General features: G+C 52.3%; 1 protein-coding gene across 11 annotated transcripts in view; it reads right to left on the bottom strand.

Moving 5' to 3' along the window:
- Positions 1–22,367, bottom strand: part of EIF4G1 (eukaryotic translation initiation factor 4 gamma 1) — a 1,670,216-nt gene that overhangs the window by 1,322,313 nt on the left and 325,536 nt on the right. The gene's annotated exons all lie outside the window — the stretch shown is intronic.

The following is a 22,367-nucleotide window of genomic DNA, read 5'->3' on the forward strand; positions in this document are numbered from 1 at the left end:
ACATGGGACATTTGTGTCCGGATTGTGAGTAGAGGGTGCCCATGGGTCCGTATCAACTTGATGAGTGTTCCAGTTGTCCGTGGCATCCTCCTGGTCATCTCCAGTATAGTCTTGTAGGAAGGTATTCTCTACTTCCTCATCATAGATATCTTGGTATGTGTCCATTAGAATTTCGTCCTCCGGGTAATTAGAAATGAAATGGTCCTGAGAAGATTATAAATTTCCAGGAAATCTTAAGGTTGACGTAGAAAGAGTATCCTCACAAGGTCTCTTGGGTGTAGGGTGCTCCGAGAGCAGCAATCCTTTCCAGGCGGTCCATGCACCCTTCATATTTTTCCCTGGTCCATTTAGATGAACCAGAAGGTGGAAAAGCTTCATTTTCTTGCCTTTGGCGCTGAAATCTATTAGCAATAGCGCTAGATAACGGCTCCGTGAGCATCGGGGAGCTGTGGCGCGTCTTCAGAAGTGTCCGCAGCACGCTCCTTGCGTTTCGACGTCTCCTTAGGCATCGACCGCACTGCCGAAGTGATCCTCGCGATACTTTCGGCGATGTCTGATGAATCGGGGCGTGCCGTAGTAGGAGGCCTAAAGGTAGGTTTTTCACCTATCGATTGACTAGAAGGCCGAACAGTAGATTGTTGTGCTGCCGGGGCCCTGGGGAGCGTCGGATGAGCGCGCTTCGCTCGCTAAATGTGATTTTGAAGTAGTGCCCTTAATTTGAGGGCCCAGTCGCAATACGCTGCTGTGGATGCAGAGAAGGCTGTTAATCTGCAAGATCAGAGGAAACAGTCGAAATTTTTGGCGGTCCACTTGCGCTTTCACCAGTTTCAACGAACACATCGAAATTGGGGAAGGGGTTGTGTGTTTAGTGAGGGTTTACGTACGCCCCCGTCGCTGGGTGTTGTCCCTGTAGCGTGACTTGCGTCAGTCCTGGAAGGGTTGGGCGTGGCACAACATAGGGGATCTGTCGTAATATCAATGGCATCTGTGACTGATGCTTGGTCATCACTGGTGCCCATATCACTTTCGGTGGGTGCAGTGGTGGGGGATGAAGATCCAACCTGCAACATGTCGTAAGCGGCCCACCGCTTAACGCAACGCTCCTTAAGAGTCTTGGGTAAAAGGAGTCTACAAGCCACGCACCATACTCAGTCGTGGTTAAGGGGTAGACAATTATTGCCCTTATCGTGCTTGTCCTTCCACGGGTATCCGACCCACCAAGAGGGGCAAAACCTAAATGTGTCCTTTCCATAGCGAAAGGACATAAGAGACGACCAGACCTAGAGGGTAAAGAGGGGGGAAGAGGAGACACATAGCGAACAATATGACCACCCTTACACCACTCTCCCTACTGTGTAGGCAGGCCAGAGGGCCCGGCCAAGTGGATGACTGCCACCGGCTTAGGCGTCGCGGTCCACCGCCGTCGAAAGGTCCTGCAGTCTTAGTCATATCTTGAAGCACCGCCGAAGTGACTTTAGGGAAATAAACCGACAAAGTCGGTAAACAAGGATAAACAATGTCTCTTATGAAGAGCTCCACAATGGGGCGACCAGTTATCTGGGTGGAAAAAACCAATCCGAGGGACCACGGCGCACAAGAGATTTTGGGTACACTACACGTCACGATAGGGATAGTGTTACAGACACGCTGACGTCCCCCTTCGGTCCCCGAAAGACAAGATGCAATACTCCACGGTTACCACTTGATATCGGACCATATGCACAGCATGTGATTCTAAGCAGATTAACAAGCATCAGAAACAATAGTATACTGGTAGACAGTGAAGTATGTACTGTTTCTGCATCACGTGTCCAAACAGCAGTGGTTGTGTGTCACTAGATTGTTAAATTTGAAGACCTGATATTTGAAAATGTGCAATCAATCCCTATAGTAGCCAATTTCAACAATCTAGTTGATCATTCATAACCATTCTTGCTACATAACAAATACGACTCAAAGTAATCTTCTTAAACAGCTGAAAATAGTAACCGGACAAGCTAATAATGGCGTTTATTGGGGCTAATCAATGAAGGGGTAAATAATTTTTTTTTTCTTTTGTTACTATGGGTGAGTCTCATGATAAGTTCCAGGGACAAGTTGAAATTAATTTACGGGTTGGAACGGACACCCTGCCGTCTGACACCAGATGGACTACAATTGCTTGAACTTCACTCATACTGTAGTCACCTGACTATGTGTTAGAAAAGATGGTCATGAACGTCTAATGGCAGCCATCTCAATTCATCTACCTGGTTAAAATGCTGATTGCTCATGCCCTAGAATAGGGTTCCCTGCCACAAACTCTTGTAACTAGGACGTAACCATCTTAAATGTTTACCAAGAAACGTATATTTGTAAGAAAAGTTTAGTTGGTTACCAGGATCCAATGTAGGCTAGTTAAGTTAAGGCGATCTCAAGGAGGTTAACATATCTGGATGACCGACATTAAGGAGCCATTTAAACAAATATAGTAAGGTAAGAAAAAAATCATAAATTACTTTTAGTCCCCTTTCCTCCATACTGCATACTGATGGGCGTCCCTTCCAAGGACGGGAGACAGCCTTTCACCAGAAAAAAACCTTCCATTTAAATTTAGAGGCGCGCTGGGTTGCAGCTCAGGGAGCATGCGCTGCCCCGACTCCGGCCTCCAGCGCCACACCTCAGTTCCCATTGACACGTCAACAATAGATTATAGATTTAACATTTCCTAATGACACCAGTATTAGGGGGGCTGTTGGTTGGTCGGATGGAGGAAAGGGGACTATGGACTAAGAGTACATTAGTCACTACGGTGAGTAACTTCTAATTACTCTTACGTCCAGTCCCCTTTCCTCCATACTGTATGGGCGATTACAACTGAATGTAGCCCCAGGGTGGAGAAGGGACCCTCCTTAAGCCCAATAGGTTCCTGAGAACCGCCTGTTCGAAAGTCGCAATCGATCTATAGCCGGCTTCCAAACAGTAATGCTTGCAGAAAGCAGAGGGAGTGGCCCAAGTGGCTGACCTGCTTATGACTTGCCAAAGGGCATGGCGCTGGAATGCGATGGCCATTGCCTTGGCCTCGACTGCACGGGCATGCATATTCGCCGGGTGCAGCTTGTGCTGGCATTCGTATGCTTCTTTGATGGCGAGACCATCCAGCGGTATATGGAGGCCTTGGTGGCCCGATAGCCTGGTCTTGCACCTCCGAAAGTGATAAACAGGGCGTCTGATTTGCTGAAGCCCTTGGTCCCGTCAAGGTAGAATTTCAGGGCAGGCCTGACATCCAGGTAGCGCAGAACCCTCTGTGCCTCGTCCTTGGGATAGGAAAAAAACGCAGGAAGGACCATTTCCTCGTTCAAATGGAAAGCAGACACCACCTTAGGCAGAAATGCTGGGTGTGTCCGCAGGACTACTTTGTCACTGTGAAAGGTAGTATATGGTTCTGAGGCGACCAGTGCCTGTATTTTGCGGACTCTGCGAGCTGAGGCCGACTAGCAAGGCTGTCTTAATGGTGACCAGCCCGATGTCTGCGGATGCCATTGGGTCAAACGGTTTGTGCGCCAGGGCGCCCAAGACTAGGTTCAGGTCCCACACGGGGTGTGGCCTCTTGATGGGCGGGTAGAGCCTTGCCAGCCCCGTCAAATGTTTGACAATCGGATTGGAGGAGAAGACCCCCTCCTCCGAATTCCTGAGAGCCCCGATGGCTGCGAGGTAAGTGCAGCAGGTATCCACCTGCACGCCAGAGTGGGCGAGGTGCGCCGAGAAGGAGAGCACATCGTCTTAAGTGCATGCCAGGGGGTTGATTTCCCTAGAGTCTGCCCAGTCGCAGAACCTGGTCCATTTACTTTTATACTGGACCCTGGTAGCCTTGCGCCCTGTATGATATAAGATTAGCCTAGGAGAGGCTGAGGTGCCTTAGCGTTACCTGCTCAGGAACCATGCTGTGAAGGCTAGATTGTGTCGCAGGGTGAATGAACCTGCCCCCCTGCTGCGCCAGAAGATGTGCTTGGCCCGTCGGAAGGTGAATCAGTGGCATCTCCGAAATGCTGAGCATCTCTGCAAACCATGGCCTGGCCAGCCACCATGGAGCTATTTGAATGATGTTGAGCCGGCAAGACTCCTTGAGCTTGCAAATCACTGAATCAGCGGAGTGGGCGGAAAGGCATATGCCGTCATGCAGTCCCACTGAATCCGAAATGCGTCACCCAGGGAGGGCCCTGTCCCTGCCCGGAGGCGAATTGAGGGCACTTCTTGTTGTGCCTGGTGGCAAAGATATCCACCTGGGGGAGACCCCATCTGTTGAAAATATCCTGATTAACTAGGTCGTTTAGCTGCCACTCAAGAATTGTCCGCTACCAACCTGCTGAGCCTGTCCACCTCCAGATAGGATTGCCCGGAAAGGTGGACTGCCGTGAGGTAGATTTTGTTTTCCAGGGCCCACTCCCACATGCTGATTGCCAGTCTGCACAGAGGAGGGGATCTGGTGCCTCCCCGATTGTTGACATAGTATGCGCTTGTCGATTGGTCTGTCTGGATGAGGACAACCTTGCCCCTGAGAAGTGGAAGAAATGCTCTGAGCGCTAGCCCCTATGCCCCCCCTCCAGGTAGCGTAACTGATGCACTTCTGATACAACCCTTGGGTCTATCGTAAGTGTTTAATGTTCCTTACACATTCCACACGTGATCGCCAGTTCGGCATGTTCGCGACACTAAGGATTTAATATGAGGGTGCATGAAATGCAGTACCTTGGGGCTCCTGCGACCCAGGTGTTATTCAACATCTTTTGAGCTGCCGGATCCCAGAACGCTCGGAATGGGATTCTCAATTGCCCACTCCAAGAAACCTAGCCCTGCGCTTCCGCGTCGGACGGCTGGTTGTCCGCATACTCAGCGAGGTGAGCGCTCGCCAGACTGATTTTTTTTAATCTAACTGTGACTGTGCAGGTACCTTATTAATTTTGGACTCATGCATATGCTCGCGAGCGATAAACCGCAAGTTCTGCTTAGGAGCGGTAATGTTCAGTGCTGCAATAGGGAACCGTACTACTTTACACTGGCATTAGCACAATGCTATAAACGTGTGTCGGCAACGCGGCTGTGACCGCCTGTCTTGGGTGCTTGCCTGTCGGGGTTGGAAGCACCTTATGATGCTAGGTTGAGCCACACTTTATGCTCCTTACTTTCACCTATGGGTTTTTAAATGTGGAGCTTTGAACAGTTTTGAGGCTGTAATGGTGTGCTAATCACACGAGTGACTTAGAGGCCTAAGGGGCATGATGAGGTTTCTTTATTTTTAATTCACACTCCCCATAGGGTATTGGGTAGCCTCAAGTTCGACACCTTGTTACAGTCAGACCTAGTGGTGCATTGTCGTCCTGAGAGTCTGATTCTATTACCTGACATCTACTGTGGATGGACTACGAGGTTTGTGATCCTCTAAATACTAGCGATTTCCTGTGGTATAAAAAATAAAATAAAAACTCTAATGTCTTAGTGATTATGTTCCTTGTTTTTTTAGAGATTTGAATTGATAGAATTTGAAGAATTGGAACAAATAGCACCCATAGCCCTGAAGATAGATTCTTTAGTAATCCGAAATGCGTTGGCAACTGTTTGAACTTAATGGTGCCGTTTGGGATGGTCTTAATGGACTTTTGATGTTTCATCAAAAAAATGTTCCTAGTGGGAATGTTGTAAGCACTAGTCGTATATTTGTTTGAAGATGCCATTTTTTCCTTTATGAGAACTCGCAAGAAGCGATTGTGTTTTGAGAAATATGATACAGTGAGCTATAGAGACTTTTTGTATTAAGTGTGGAGTACTGGTTGCACTCATTGTACTCCACTTGTTATACTTTGTTGTAATTTAAAAAATCAATTTGCTATATATGTACATCTTTGTTTGAAAGCAATTGTGAAAATATTGGCTTATTTGCCATTGCCCTAAATGTTGCCATGGTAACATACCCATTCTCCTTTTGAGAGTTATACGTTTAAAATTTTATAAGGCTGTAACCTATACTCCCATTGCATTCCATTCTAGGGATTGCAGGGTGGATAGGCTTTTGAGTGACATTAGGGATATTATCCCGTTTGGAGTGCATGTGGGGCCACTGTGTGGTGAGACACGGTTTCGTTTTTCCAGAAGGTCCAGGTACCTCCTCCTGGCCCAATCCTGCATAATTAGGATCATGGACTTCCCAAACCTTCTCAACCTCCTGATCACTTGAGGAATGACTGGGACTGGAGGAAACTTGTACAGAAGCAGAAACTCCCAGTCCACCACAAACAAGTCTACTAGAGTGCCTCTTGGGGAAATTCCCTGGAGAAGTACAGTTCACACATCCTGTTGACACTAGTTGCAAACAGATTCGCTAGAGGGGTTCCCTCAAAGGGTGAAGATCTCTTGAAGGACTTCCTGAGCTAGTTCCCCACTCGTGCAAGACTGTTCTGCCTACTCACAGCGTCCTCCGCCGTGTTCTCCGCTCCAGCTATGTGAACGGCCAATAAAGATTCCGTCTTAGATTGCCCGGAACCTGAGCTGCGTTGACCCTGCAAATCCTCTTGTTGAGGTAGCACATGGCCACAGTGGTGTCAATCATTATCAGGACATTCTTCACCTGAACAGAGGGCAGAAAAGCCTTCAGTGCAAGTCTGATTGCCCTCAGCTCCAAATGATTGAGGTGTAGTTTGACTCCAATGAAGTTTAACGATTGTCAGATCGTTGGCGTAGGTTCCTCACCCAGTGGGTGAGGCATCCGTCACTACTTTTTTCTCCAGCCATGGTTGCAAAAAGTTTTCCCTTCGGAATGTTGTCCTACAGGAGATCCTGTGCTACCCTGCTTGGATCCTGAAGTAGGTCCGACATGTTGCCTGAGAATTGAGACAATTGTGTCCAGAGAGCCCACTGAAGGGATTTGATTCTCAGGCGAGCCTCTGGCACCAGAAAAATGCACGATGCCATGAGGCCGATCAACCTCAAAAAGTCAAACGCCGGGAGACGCTGGGCACTCTGGAAATTGCAGACCATCTGATGCATGTCTTGAGCCCTCACCTCGGGTAGATGGCCCTTTCCAAAGGATGTATCCAGTACAGCCCCAATGAACGATATTTAGATATGTGTCATGAGACTTCTTGCAATTGAGGGAGAAACCCAGTCTGAATAGAGTGGTCAGTGATGTCGAGATGATCCAGGACTTGTTCCAGAGAATACGCCCTGATCAGCCAATCACCGACGTAGACTTTAACCCCCCCCACCCACTTTTCTCCCCTGAGACTCGCTGCCACCACCGCCATCGGTTTGGTGAAAATCCTCGGGCGGAGGTCAGCCCAAATGGCAGAACTTGAAACTGATGAGAACCACCAACAGCAAACCTCAGGACCTTTGTGCTTGGGATGGATTGGCACATGAAAATAAGCATCCTGGAGGTCCAATGACCCCATCTAATCCTGGAGTTGGAGGGCCTGAAGGATCTGAGAAAGTGTGACCATCTTGTACTTGCCCTTCCTGAGGAACTTGTTCAAGTATCTAAAGTCCCAGTCCTCCGTCCTTTTTAGGGATTAGGAAATATGGAGAATACAATCCTTTGTTCCTCTCTGCTACAGCCACTGGCTCTATAGCACCTTTCTCTAGCAAGGTCAAAATTTCCTGCACAAGTAACAGATCTAGAACCTTTAAAGAATGGCTCCACTGGTGGATGGTTCTGAGGTCTCTGAAGGAAGGTGATGCAGTAACCTTGGGCTATGGTTTCTCATGCCCAAACATCCAAAGTAATGGCTCGCCATTCTTTCAGATGCTGCAACAGTCTGCCTCCCACAGGGGTGTCATGAGTCAAGACCTCAGAGGTTTTGCGGCAGCTGAATCAGTGGCTGTTGGTAAAGCTGCCCCTGCTTGAGCAGGCTTTGCTCCTCACTCGTGCCCCACGAGGTAATCTTTTGTCTCTTTGACCAGCCACTCTCACTCTTCCAACTGAGTAGTAGCAAAAGGATATATCCCTGTAAGATGTTCCACTGGATTGAAAAGGCTGAGGCTGCCTAACAGTGGCACCTAAATACTTGGCTGCTGCCTTTTAGATCTGCAGCTTCTCAAGGCTTTTGACAGCTTTGCTGCCAAAAAGATAAAACCCATCAAAGGGGATGTTAAGGAGCCTAGACTGCCGGTGCAAAACCAGATTTCCTTAACCATGCAAATGGAACAAGTTACTTACCTGTAACTGTTGTTCTCCAGCATGGGTCTGGCATGGATTCACATGCTCATGAATATTCCCCGTCGTCAGGCTGGGAATCCTCGGTAAAGAAAAAACCAGTATCAGTTTCGTTTCTGATCTGTCTTTCGTAGTAATAACCAATCACTGGTCTCTGCGTCATACTGACCACAGCCAATGACTGCCCTCTACCTAAGCACCGCCTCTGGCAGCCATCTTCAGATTTGGAAGCACGTGAAGTGGCAGTATGACCAAGTGAAGAGCCGCAGAGGGGTAGGCGGGAGGGTTCGCATGTGAATCCATGCCAGACCCATGCTGGAGAACAACAGTTACAGGTAAGTAACTTGTTCCTTCTCCAGCATGGGGTCTGGCATGGATTCACATGCTCATGAATAAAGAATACATAGCAGTACACACATGCACAACCACGGGAGGTGGCAAAGGCTCAACATTAAGCATCACATCAACTCAACATTAAGCATCTTACCTCCTCACCAGGCTCACCTCAGGCGAACAGGTTGCGCAGCACTGCTTGGCCGACCCTGGACTCCTCCCTGGAATCCCGGTCGACGCAGTAGAATTTCGTGAAGGTGTGCGTCGACCTCCACGTAGCAGCCCTGCATATGTCCAGCAGGGGCACACCAGATAGGAACGCCGTGGTAGCTGCGATCGCTCTGGTGGAATGGGCTCTCGGACGGCCAGGCAGCGGTCGGTTTGCCAACCGGTGACAGTACATGATACAGCCGGAGAGCCATCTGGAGATGGAAGCCTTCGAGAGAGCCTTCCCCTGATTGACAGGTCCAAAGTTCACAAAGAGTTGTGACGTCTTCCGAAAACCTTTCGTGCGGTCCACGTAGAACTTCAGCGCTCTAGCTACATCCAGCGAGTGCAAAGTCCTCTCAGCCGGCGACGAAGGCGACGGGAAGAACACAGGTAACACCAAGGGTTCGTTGAGATGAAAGTCCGACGGTACCTTGGGCATGAAGGAGGGGTGCGTCCTGAGCACTACCCTCGTGTCGTGGAAAGTCAAGTACGGTGCCTTGCAGGAAAGGGCCTGGATCTCTCCCACTCGTCGTGCGGAGGTGATGGCCACGAGAAAAGCTGTTTTCCACGATAGAAACTTCAACGGGGCCGAGTGCAGGGGCTCGAACGGAGGTCCCATGAGTTTGGTCAGTACCACGTTGAGCTCCCACGCCGGGGCCGGAGCCTTCACCGGCGGGAACGATCTGAACAGTCCCTTCATGAACTCTTTCACCAGACGATGAGACCACAAGGACGTCCGGCCCGTGGTTCTGGTGTATCGGGAGATCGCAGCAAGATGAATCTTGATGGACGCGTGTGCCAGACCAGCTTTGGCCAGCGTCAGCAGGTACGGCAGCACTTGGGGAGCCGTAATCCGTAGAGGGTTAATCTTCTGTGCGTGGCACCAGACAGAGAACCTCTTCCATTTGTGTCCGTAGCATTTAAGAGTCGAGGACGCCCTGGCCTTTGCAAGAACCTCTCTGCAGTCGGCCGGTATGTCGTATCCTCCAAACTCTAGCGCTGCAGGAGCCAGGCCTGCAAGTTCAGCGACTTCGGGTCGTGGTGGAGGATGGCGCCTCCTTCCCTGGAGAGTAGATCCGCGTCCGCCGGCAGCTTGATTGGCGGGGACGCCGACAAGTCCAGAAGGTCCGGGAACCATATCTGCCTCGGCCACGCAGGTGCGACGAGGATCATCCTGCACCGTGACCTCTTGAGCTGGTTGACGAGCCGGATTAGCAGAGGCAAGGGAGGGAACGCGTAGAGGAACAGGCCCTCCCAGGGGAACGAGAAAGCATCGCCCATGCTCCTCGTCTGGGGAAACCTGCTGGCGAACCTCCGGCACTTGGTGTTCGTCGCCGTCGCGAACAGGTCGATCTGGGGTGTGCCCCACCGTCGGAAGAGGCGATCCACCAGATCCTGCCGTAGTTCCCACTCGTGGCACGAGCGCAGCTCCCTGCTGAGTGAGTCGGCGATGGTGTTTTTTATCCCTGCCAGATGAAACGGCACCAGAAGAATCCCTTGGGCGACGGCCCAATGCCACAGGTCCTGCGCCTCCTTGGACAGCGCTGGGGACCTGGTTCCGCCCTGTTTCCTGATGTAAAACATGGTGGTGGTGTTGTCGGTGAAGATCCTCACCACCTTGCCCTTGAGGGACGGAAGGAAGGACCTGAGGGCCCAAAACACTGCACGGAGCTCCAGGACGTTGATATGCAGGGACTTCTCCGTCGGGAGCCAGAGTCCCCTTGCGTGCAGATTTTCGGTGTGCGCTCCCCACCCTTCTAGGGAGGCATCCGTGGTCACAGTCACCTGGTGGGCTGGGGTCTGGAAGTCCATGCCCGCCGTCAGATGCGCGCGGGTGCCCCACCACCGTATCGCTCGTCGGAAACTCTCGTCGAGCTTGATCCTTTCCTCGAAGCTGCCCGTCGTCTGGATCCAGCGCGCATCCAGGAACTCTTGCAACGGGCGCATCCGGAGCCTGCACATGGGAATGAGGTAGATGCAGGAAGACATCATCCCGAGGAGGGACTTGATGGACCTCACCTTGGCCGCGTCGGCCACCAACATCCGTTGCACCTTGCCCAAGATGGTCCTGGTCCTCTCCTCCGACGGGGAGGCCAGAAGGGACACTGTGTCGAGCCTCGCTCCCAGAAACAGTGCGACTTGCGCGGGCACCAGGTGGGATTTGGCGTAGTTCACGGAGAATCCCAGGTCCGTGAGGAGTTGGACGGTCCTTGCCGTGTGGACCACGGCGAGCTCCCTCGTCTTGGCGCGGATGAGCCAGTCGTCCAGGTAGGGGTAGACGTGAATCCCCTCGCGGCGCAGCTGCGCCGCCACCGGTGCGAGGCACTTGGTGAAAACCCTGGGTGCCGACCGCAGTCCGAAGGGAAGGGCTTTGAACTGGTAATGACGCCCTTGGACCACGAATCTGAGGAATTTTCGGTGCCCCTTTAGGATGGGAATGTGGAAGTAGGCATCCTCCAAATCCAACGACGATAGGAAGTCTCCTTCCTCCAGCTGACCCAGGACGTGCTGGAGGGTGACCATCCGGAACTTCTGCGCCTTGATGAACTTGTTCAGGCGTCGCAGGTCCAGGATGGGGCGCCATCCTCCCGTCTTCTTCTTCACGAGGAAGTAACGCGAGTAGACTCCGGAGCCCCGAAGCCTCTTTGGGACGAGTTCGATGGCGCCCTTTCTGAGCATCGCCTTTACCTCCAGGAGAAGTTGAGGGACGTGAAGTTCTTTCCTGGCCACGGGGGGGACGCGCGGGCACCTTCTTTGAAACTCGAGCGCGTGGCCCCGGGCCAGGGCGTCCAGCACCCAACGGTCGGTGGAGATGGACTCCCACACGCTGACGAAGCCCGCCAGCCGGCCTCCCACCGGGGTGCTTCGGTGGGGGCCCGACCCCACGGCCGGTTCAATCCTGCTTGGACGCGGCCTTGCCGCCTTGGCCTCCTTGGCGACGACGGCGGGGGCCGCCAGACTTGCCTCGTCCTCTGTAGGCCTCTTGCGACGACGAGCGGGCCGCTTGACGGTAGGAAGCGAAACCGCCGCCGGAACCTTTGGAGGCGCCCTTGCCTCCGCCGCTCCGAAAGGGCGTCCGCCGTTGCTGCAGCACTCCAAGGGCCCGGGCCGTCTCAGTATCCGCCTTGATGGCCTGAAGGGAATCGTCCACTGTCTTCCCAAACAGGTTGTTCCCGTCGAAGGGCATGTCCAGGACCCTGTTCTGGACGTCCTGCCGAAAGTCCGTAGCCTTGAGCCATCCGCGACGTCGAAGGCAAACGCCGTTGCCCATCTGGCGGAACCCAGTGTCGGCGATGTCCGTCGCCACGGTGATGGCGTGGTCCGAGGCCACCTCACCTTCCTGCAGGATCTCAAGGGCCTCCGCCCTCTTGTCGTCCGGCAGAAAATCCAGCAGGGGAGCTATCTTGTACCAGAGTTCCCTGTCGTAGCGGGCCACGATAGCCAAGGCGTTGGCCGCTTTAATCGTCGTCGCCGCCGACGAGATGACTCTGCGTCCCATGGCATCCAATTTCTTTCCCTCGCCGTCCGGCGGGGAAGTCGACGTGGAGGCCGCACCCCCCCCCGCTTTCTTCCTGGCTGCCGCGGAGACGACGGAGTCCGGGGTAGGCTGCGCCCGGAGGCATAGGGGGGCCGAGTCCGGGACCCGGTACTTTTTCTCGTACCGGTCTCTTTTCGCTGGCGTCGTGGAAGGGTTCTTGAGGAGGGAAAGGCCCTCATCCCAAATGTCGTCCAACAGAGGCACTGCGAGGACCGTCTTCCTCTTGGTCTCGCGCCGTTGGTAAAGGAAGCCTTCCTTTTTCTTCTCCTCAGGGCAGAGTTGGAAAAGCTCGGATGCCCTGGCGATCATTGAGTGGAACGATCCAATCTCGTCGGGCGGAGAAGCCCTGGGGGGAGGCGACGACGGAAAATCCTCGTCGTATGCCTCGTCGTCCGTACCCGTCGCTGCCGTGTCAGTCCCCGTATCATCCCCTCGGGTGGACGGGGAGGAGGGCTGGACGGGGCGCGATGGTTGAAAAGGAGGCGGTGGATGGATCCTTCTTTTCTTGGTAGGGGGAACACCAGAAGGTCCCGGTTCTGGATCCCCCGACGGGAGAGGTTCCTCCGTCGGTAACGGTAGTCTCGTCCTTATCTCGGAGCATAAGGACTGTATAGCCAACAAAATGGCCGCTGAGTTGTCTTGCGGCGCTGGCAGAGGGGAATCCGACGGGCGAGCAGGGGCCCCGTCGGTATCCTCGACGATGTCGTCGTCGTCACCTGCGTCGGGGCCCATTCCGACGGGCTGGTCTTGTTCCACGCCTAGGCCGTGGCTTAAGACCTCGATCAGTTCCTCTTCTGAGGTTGAGGCCGAATCTACGACGACGCCCTGCCCCCCCTTCTTCCCCACAGAGGGTTTCACGGGGGTCCTATCGATGGGCACGAAAGAAGACTCCCTCCGAGGAGGCAGGGAGATTCTGGGCCCCGAGGCCGCCACCACTGGTGCAGCCTCCACAGGCTGGGCCAGGGCCGCCGCGACCGTTTCGATAGAGGGCTTGGTCGAATGGATCAAGGCCTTCACCACCTTAGGTGCGCTCACCGCCTTATCCTTGAGGGAGGGGGCACTGCCACGCTCCTCCTCTGCCTTAGAGCTCGACCGGGGTCTCTCCAGGAGCTTCGCCGGGTGCTCGGCCTTCCTCTTACCCGACCCAGAGCGTTGGCTCGTGGTTGATGGTGCCGGGGAGGGTGCGCCCTGCCTGGCGCCCGTAGAGCCCGACCGTTCGGCGCTCCCGGTGCCAGCGGACTCGCGGTGCTTGGCCTTATGTTGGGCCCCCGTCGCCGGGGCGCCCTCAAAGGTCTTAGAAGACCGCTCAGATTTCTTCTTCTTCTCGCCAGACGGGCTCTTACCCTCCAGCCAGCTGGCGAGACGTTGATGGCGGTCCTTCATGGTCCGTTCCGACATGTTGCCGCAAAACGCACAGTCCTTCTCCACGTGCGTCTTGTCCCCATGAAGGCAGTAAAGGCAGAAAGAGTGTTCGTCCTCCTTGAAGACGTTCTGCAGCTGGCATCCAGGGCAGGCCCTGAACAGCTTTCCGGGCGTCGAGCTTCCCTTCTCCTGGGCCATCTCCGAGACCGGGCCTGAGAAGCTTCTGGAGTCCTCCGAAGTGTAGCTCGACGAAATCTTCACCCTTGAGGGGCACAGATGAATCCGACACGGGTCCCCGTTGATCGGATGTAGGATCGGTGGAGCTTGAGGCTCTTTTGACCGAAAGAATCGAAGTTTTTGTGAAAAAGCGCGAAAAAATAGCACTAACGCTCGAGAGCAATAGCACGAGGATCCCAACACATGAACGTGCGGTAAAAATCTGAAGATGGCTGCCAGAGGCGGTGCTTAGGTAGAGGGCAGTCATTGGCTGTGGTCAGTATGACGCAGAGACCAGTGATTGGTTATTACTACGAAAGACAGATCAGAAACGAAACTGATACTGGTTTTTTCTTTACCGAGGATTCCCAGCCTGACGACGGGGAATATTCATGAGCATGTGAATCCATGCCAGACCCCATGCTGGAGAACTTTGAATTACGGTGCTTGCTGGCATGGCTCTGCTGATGCAGTCAGCATCCAAACCATACTGAAGAGACTTGCACATGGCTTACTTGACATACTCTTACGTCCCGTCCCTTTTCCTCCATACTACATGGGCGTCCCTTCCTAGGATGGGAGACCGAACCTTTTTCACCAGAAAAAACCTTCCCCTTTAAATTTAGAGGCATGTGGGGGTGCGGCCCTGGGAGCCTGTGCTGCCCTGACTCCGCCCTCCTGCGCCACACCTCAGTCCCCCTTTTCCACATCGACGGAAACCAATTCACCAGCGCTCCTGGGTTCGGCTTCAGCCATGTAATTCCATGTGCAGATACTTCTGTCTTTTCATCATTCAGGTACTCAAGTTCTCCGGCGTCCAGCTCCTCCATGGCGCATGTCTACTTCTACAGGGTTCAGCAGGTGTCCATCCTGTGACTGGCTCTTTCCAACTTCAGACCCCCCCACACCTTCTGCCTACGTGGTCTTGGCACAGATCACAGCTGGAAAGCTTGAACCACGTGCAATGCGCCTTCCGCGACGTCTGAGGAACAGATTAGCCAGGTGGAGGGAGCTCTTCCCAAGATCACCTCCAGAGGACCTGAAGGACTTAGTCAATCATCGACTCGCTCCGGTCCCCCAACCGATAATGCAGGCGGTTCTGTACCAGCCTCCGGCACCGGTCTCCACACCTCAGCCTTTGGCTCCAGCATCCCTCCACCAGTGCCGGACCAACCGGACCCCCAGGTGGACAGAGGAAGAGAACCCGCGACACAGTCAGCCAAGGCTTTCCACGATCGTCTTGCAGGGTTGGCAGAGTACTTGGGCCTACCTCAACCAGAGGTCGAGCAACCATCAGAGGGGGTCCTTGCCAAAGGCATCACGCTACGTTCCGCAGGGAGAACGGGATCCCGATGCAGAAGGACGTTGTCGCCTTGGCCAAAAAGGGCTGGCTGAAGCCCCACTCGGTCTTACTAGTCAATCGACAAATAAGGGATTCTTCCAGTCTCCCATCTCCCATCCCCCCCCCCTCCGCAAACAGACTCAGGGGGAAAGCAGGCATGACACTCCCCTCCGGGTCCACGTGTCTCCAGTGGTGGGTGGGGGGGGGGGGGCTTGCTCCGTTAGGCAGAATTGCAGGCAGTACCCTCTGGGAACACCACACAGTTAGGACTATAGGTGTAAGCATAAACCAACCTTTGGTACAAGTCTGTACCGCACACTTTTGGTAGCGAGATGAGCAACCAGGCTTATCTCAAGAGGGAATGAAGTTACACAGAACTAGCACAATCACAGTGGCTCAAGTAGACTTACACTCAAGGTTTCTTGGTATAAAAAAAAATGCCAAGAGATTTACACAGTCATTTAGGAAACTCACTAGCAGAAATCAACTCAATATTGAACACCAATATACTACAGTATCAAACTAAGTTAGACGGTTTGCGCTCCCCTGAAAAAGGAGCCGAATAGCACTTTAATACTTTAAAATGGGAATAAAAAGCATAGGTTTGTACAAAGGGTTAGAAAGACTTTGATAATGCCAAGGTTCAGTGTACCAGGAGGGTCAGTTCAACTCAATAGGCCAGGCATAAATCAATAGTCTAGTGTTCTTGGTTAGGACAGCACAGTTCTGGTACAAAATGGCGAAGCCTTTGTAAACGTCTTTAGAAGTAGTTTTGACAAAAAAGAAAGATCTGCTGGGTCACAAGCTGATTAGGCCTACGAGTGGGGAAAGTTTCACAAACTTCCACCGCGAGAGTTAGGATCTCTCAGCCAAATGGCACAGTACCTTAAAGTGGAGCAAAAAGATGCAGCTGAAGGCGTTGGTTCCTGGCAGGTCCTGCAGGTCTGCTGTTCCTGAGCCTCAGTCGTGGGGCCAAGAGGGACAACGCCAGGGGACTCTTGCACTGCACAGGAACGTCAGAGCAAACAAAATGGTGTTACTTCAGTTCAAGTAACTTGCTTCCAAACACAAACTGGTATCCTTCCCCCTGGTTAACCTTAACCAGCTCCGAGAATAGTATCCAGGCGTTTGCCGAGTTGATTAGTCCCACCAACTCAAACAAAGCCATCCTAGAAGGAGCGTCTGTTGAGGGAGTTTCAAGCAATTCGGACCTGCAGCAGGGCTTCACCGGGCAAGCCAACAGTCCAGTAGTTGCAGCAGTCTTCCTTCAGCGCTCTTCGGTTCTTTCGTTCCAGTGGTCGACTCTGCCTTCCAGTACACCGTTTTCTCCCATTCATTCCAGCCTAGCTGCCACTCACCCAGCAGGGTGGCTATCCTTACCAGACAATCGGCCAATCACGCCAGAATGCATTTGGGTCTCCAAGGAGACTAAGCAAAGGGAGTGTGGGGCACCTCCCTCACTTCTTGCCCACCCCAGACACTCAGACGCCATGGGTGGACTTCAGTCCTGAAGCCCGCCAAAAGCTCACGAACAAAGGGACCAAACCTGGTTTGGCCCACAGAGTTAAACTCAAGAAGGACCTTTCCATAAAGAAACAGTGAAAAAAGATGACCGGAGTCTGTTTTTACAAAGGGGTCTTGGGCGCCATATTGGAAAACACGGCGGACCCGATTTTTTGCTACCGGTGTTCGCGGTCAGGAAAAATCATGGTATTTATAAAAGCACTGCCACCAGCCATTTCAATAGGAAAGGCTAACTTTTGACTGTTACAAGAGTGTTTAGGCATAGGGGACGCTAGGCAACCCCTCCAGCACACTATAGGACGATAGTGTGTGCTGTGCCTATGAATTTAAAAAGGCTAGTAAAGTCACTTGAACTTTACATTCTCTGGGAGACAGTCTCAGAGAAGGTATTTAAACCTTGGGGAGTTTAAAGGGCACTCCTGTGCCACTGCACTAAAGGTGCAGTGTGACAACAATAAAAAGATGATGCCTATGGGGTTATCTAAAACTCCATAACCAAAGAACACAAGAGTATAAAACAAAATACCTGAGAGAGAAGGGGGGAAAAAGGCTCACTCTCGTGAGGGGAAAAAAACAAGTCGTCAAAATCCAGCAAAGTTGCTGGGAGTTTTGAGGTGAAGGGAAATAAGCACATTTCGGAGAATTCTCCCTAACACTCTCCATGCACACTTCTGGCGCCAGAATTTTGCGGTCCCCTGGATCCTCTGTAGTATCCAAGGGGTACCGCCTACCCATCCCCTCCTCCCTCTTCCTCTCCACTTCCACAGATTGGGACAGCAACTCTTTTGGCAGCGATGCAGTCGCTCGTCGGGAGCAAGGTAGTGGAGGAAGTCCCAGCCTCCAATCAAGGATTGGGCTACTCCAGGAGTTGCCATTCAGAAAAAGGAGCAGGCAGGACCGAGTTGTGCTGAACCTTTCCACCCTCAACCTCTCCCTACCTCTACAAAAATTAAAGATGGTTATGCCAGCCTTAATAGCGGAGACATTGTGCAAGGGAGACAATGCGCTCCCTGGATCTGAAGGACATGTACTTGCACGTCACGATTTGGCAGCCTCCTCGTTCTTTTCTACGATTCAGGATCATGGCCTACCATTTCCAATACAAGGTGCTTCCCTTAGACCTCAACTCGGCCCCCAGGGTCTTCACCAGGCTGAATACAGGGGCGGCCCTCCTCAGGGCCACCACATTTACCCATACCTCGACGACTGGCTCGTCAGGGCTTCATCTCCGGAAGTGGTGCACCGCACTTCCCATGCTCTTATGAACACACTGCACAATCTGGGATTTTTCGCTCAATCCAAGAAGTCGCAGCTGCAGCAAAAGCAGAATCTGACCACCTTGGGGCTCATCTGGGACATGTGCACCGAGAAAGTATTTCCTTTGGAGAACAAGATGGCGACCATCAAGAGGGCCACTGGGCACTTCCTCAGCAGAGAAGTGATATTGGCCTGGTGATACAAACACCTACTGGGTCTCATGGCAGCAGTCCTACTGGCCATCCCCCACAGAAGACTCAGGATGAGCAGGATACAGCTGCACTTTGCAGCATCATGGAACCAGGAGCAGGCTCTCGGGCGGAGATAATCAACGTTCCTCTTCACCTGGACCTCACATGGTGGTCCAGGGACTGCAACCTGTGGACGGGCAAACCTTTCCGGCAGTCTACCCCACAGGTCACCATCACTATGGACTCCATCGAGGGATGGAGTGCCCACCCTGGACAACCACTGCTTCCATGGTGCCTGGACCAGGCAGGAGTACCACATCAATTAGCTGGAACTGAAGGCCATCTGACTATCTCTCAGAGCCTTTGTTCCGGTTATCGAGGGCAAGGTCGCCCTCATTCAGACAATTCAACCAGCATGTTCTATGTCAACAAGCAGGGAGGTACCAGGTCCCCTCCACTGTGCAGGCTGACCGTAAGCATGTGGGAATGGGCCCTGGAGAACATCTGCCTCACGGCCGTCCACCTTCCGGAGGAATCCAACCTGGAGGCGGACAGGCTCAGCAGACTGGGAGCGGACAATTACGAGTGGCAATTGAATGACCTTGTGCTGCAGGAGATCAACAGATGGGGACACCCCCAGGTGGACCTCTTTGCCAGGCTGGGACAACAGGAAGTGCCAACAGTTTGCCTTGTGGCTGGGACAGGGTCCCAGCTCCCTGGGCGACGCATTTCAGATTCAGAGGAACGGCATGACAGCATACACCTTCATGCCCACACCACCGTTGATACACAGGGTGATATGCAAGATCAAGGAGTCTCACCACCTCAGCGTCATCCTAATAGCTCCATGGTGGCCAGCCAGGACATTGTTCTCAGAGCTGCTCTGCCTCTCAAAGAGACCACCCATTCAACTTCTGACGGGCCGAGCACATCTTATGGCGCAGCAGAGAGGCACGGTCATCCACCCCCACACAAAAGAAACTAGCCCTCAGAGCGTGGTTCCTGAGCACATCACGCTAGGGCACCTCATCCTTTACCAGGCTAATCTAGAGAACATATAGGGGGCTAGAAGAAAAGCTACCAGGGCCCAGTATAAGAGCAAGTGGACCAGGTTCTGCCACTGGGCAGACCAAGGATATCAACCCCCCCCTCGCATGTACATGCACAACATGCTCTCCCTCCTCTACGCACCTTGTACACTCTGGTGTGCAGGTAGCCACTTGCTGCATGTACTTGACAGCCATTTGGGCCTACAGAAACTGAGGCAGAGGTGTTCGCTTCCAACCAGATTGGCAACAAGCATTTGACGGGACTCGCCAAACTGCCTGCCCATCAAGAGGCCACACCAGTTGTGGGATCTTAACAGTTTTGGGGGCCTTGGAGCACAAACCATTTGGGACAATGGCATCCAGGGACATCAGGCTGGTCACCATTAAGACGGCCTCGCCTCAGCTCGCAGAGTCAGCGAAATCCAGGCGCTGGTCGCCTCGGGCCCTATACTTCACAAGGATAAAGTAGTCCTGCGGACAAACCCAGCATTCCTAACCAAGGTGCCTTCCGCATTCCATCTGAACGAGGAAATAGTGCTGCCTATGTTTTTTGCTGAGCCTAAGGACGAGGCAAAGTTCTGCACTGCCTCGATGTCGGGCGTGCCCTGAAATTCTACTTGGATAGGACCAAGGGCTTCTGCAAGTCGGATGCACTGTTTATCACCTTCGGCAGATCAAGACTGGGGTATCAGGGCTCCAAGGCCTCAATAGCCCGTTGGATGGTCTCGGCCATCAAAGACGCTTAAGAGGGACAGCATAAGCCACTGCCGGCCAAAATGGACACCCACGCAGTCAGAGCCAAGGCAACAGCCATTGCATTCTAGCGCATGTCCCCTGGCACGTCATAAGCAGGGCGGCCATATGGGCCACCCCTTTGGCTTTCTGCAAGCACTACTGTTTGGACAGCTGCTCTAGATCAGACAGCTTTCGGACAGGCGGTTCTTAGAAACCTAATTGCTTAAGGAGGGTCTCCTCTCCACCCTGGGGCTACACTCTGTTGTAATCGCCCATGCAGTATGGAGGACAGTGGACGGGATGTAAGAGTAATTATAAGTTACTCACCGTTCCCCCCCCCCTTTCCTCCATAGGTCCCACCACCCCCCCAATAAACCTGGTGTCATTAAGCAATGTTAATCTATTGTAGTCGCGTCTATGGGGACGAGGTGTGGAGTCAGGGCAGCACATGCTCCCAGGGTTGCACCCCTCTAAATTTAAAGGGGAAGAAGATTTTTCTGGGGAAAAGGTTGCGTCTCCCGTCACTAGGAAGGGATGCCCATGCAGTATGGAGGAAAGGGTACTAAGTATGTTAGTCACTACAGTGAGTAACTTATAATTTCTTAATAGCCAAGAAACTGTCTCCACTCCCCTTCAGGAGTATGCTCAGCCGCCATAGAAATCCAGTCCCATAGAGTGTATGAAAACATTGCCAAGGCACGTGTGGAGTTGGCAGATTTAAGAGCCATGCTCCCAGCAGAAAAGACTTGACCCCGGCATCTACCCTTTTATCATCCCTATCCAATGGGATGGTCAGATATGCTTCCTGTTTCGAGGTAACTGTTGCTGGGGTAGGGTGTTTCGATAAGAACTGGGGGTCACTACTTTATGGGCAGTATTTTCTTGTCCGGTTCTTATTTACTGTCCGACTTGACTCCGGTACTTCCCAATTGGCACTTACTCTCTTGTGAAAAGCAATGTGAAAAGGTAAGATGGGATCCTTTTGGAGGACCTTTATCTAGGATATCTGCAAGGTCAAACTGTTCGAAAGGGAAGGCAGGTCTGCTCCATCCCATGTAACCCACTTCCCTGGTCATCAACTGCCTGTATGAGGCATCTGCATGCTCAGACTTTCCAAATTCCAATTCTGGTGAATTGTCCACTCCATTAGCCGTCTGCAAATGTTCATATAGGTCTTTCAGTCTGGATTCCTCAGAGATGAAACTCAGGGACATTTGGTGTGCCATACTGCAAACCAAAATGGTAAAACATTATCAGATGGCTCATTGTCCGCATAAAGGCAGGTCAGATTTAAAGAAATACTTCCTTGGTAAAGGCATGAAGGTTCTCAGGTAAAGGTGTCTAAAGCTTTTGAAATGTTTGAGCCCGATGCGTCAATGTCTTCGATGAAGACATTTCAGCGGCGATGGTGCAGCAGTCGACCTAGACTTGCCTTTTGACTCGAAGGATACCTCGATTTCTCATTGTGTCGAGGCCTCGATGGGGCTCTGGACTTTGTCCTAGGCTCGAGGGCGCACAGGAATTGGCTCGGGCCCTGTCCTGAAAGGCTTCAGAAGGCGTGGTAGGAGCATGGCCAGCCTGCTTTGGAGAGTCGGACGAGGATGTCGACTCGATTTATGGTGAGACTTCCTTGATGAGTGGTGGGAGCCACTCCTTCACTCTGACCTTTTTGCATTCTTTCTTCGAGGAGAGTCGCCTCTTGCTTCGTCAGAAGGTTTCTTAAACTGGGTAGTCTATGGGGATTTCTTAGCAAATCCGCCTACCGCCAATTTCCCCTTCATCTCCTACAGAGCTTTTCTGGTCATCAATTGACACTTAACAGGCCGAGGTCTTGTGCTCCAGACCGAGACACCACAAGCATACTCAATGCCGATCGGTAAGCAACATCTTGGCCTCGCTATCTTGACACTTTACAAACCTGGTCTTCGGGGTAGTCTGTTGATCCAAGACATTTCTGGATATTTCACGAGGAAATTCTGAAGTGCGCGTAGTTCTCGAAGCGCAAGCTTACTCGGAAAAACGGAACTGAAGCCAACGGGGCACTATATATGCCTTCAATGACATCCTTCGAGACCGAGGCCCTCCAGGGACATTTAGTCGACTGCATCGACGCAAGCGCCCTCTGCCGAAAATAAATTGCGAAGCAGCTAAAGCTGGATATTGTAGTTATCAAAGATGAGGAATAGGTGGGAGGACACAATCCATTCCAAATCTAATTCATTATCATAGCATTAATGGAACTAACCCAAGTGAAAATTGAGGCAATGACTCACAGGAGAATCTTCATCCTCTAGCTACCACCACGCTGCCATGTTGAGCATAATTTAGATTTGTAGTTGTAATCAAGTAATTCCTGGTTACAGACCTACAAAATAAATTTTCTTTTGGCGGATTACAAAACAAAATTACATCTACTTCTAAATAT

Source organism: Ambystoma mexicanum, chromosome 10 (genome assembly GCF_040938575.1).
Source record: "Ambystoma mexicanum isolate Mex_15411 chromosome 10, UKY_AmexF1_1, whole genome shotgun sequence".
Taxonomy (NCBI): domain Eukaryota; kingdom Metazoa; phylum Chordata; class Amphibia; order Caudata; family Ambystomatidae; genus Ambystoma; species Ambystoma mexicanum.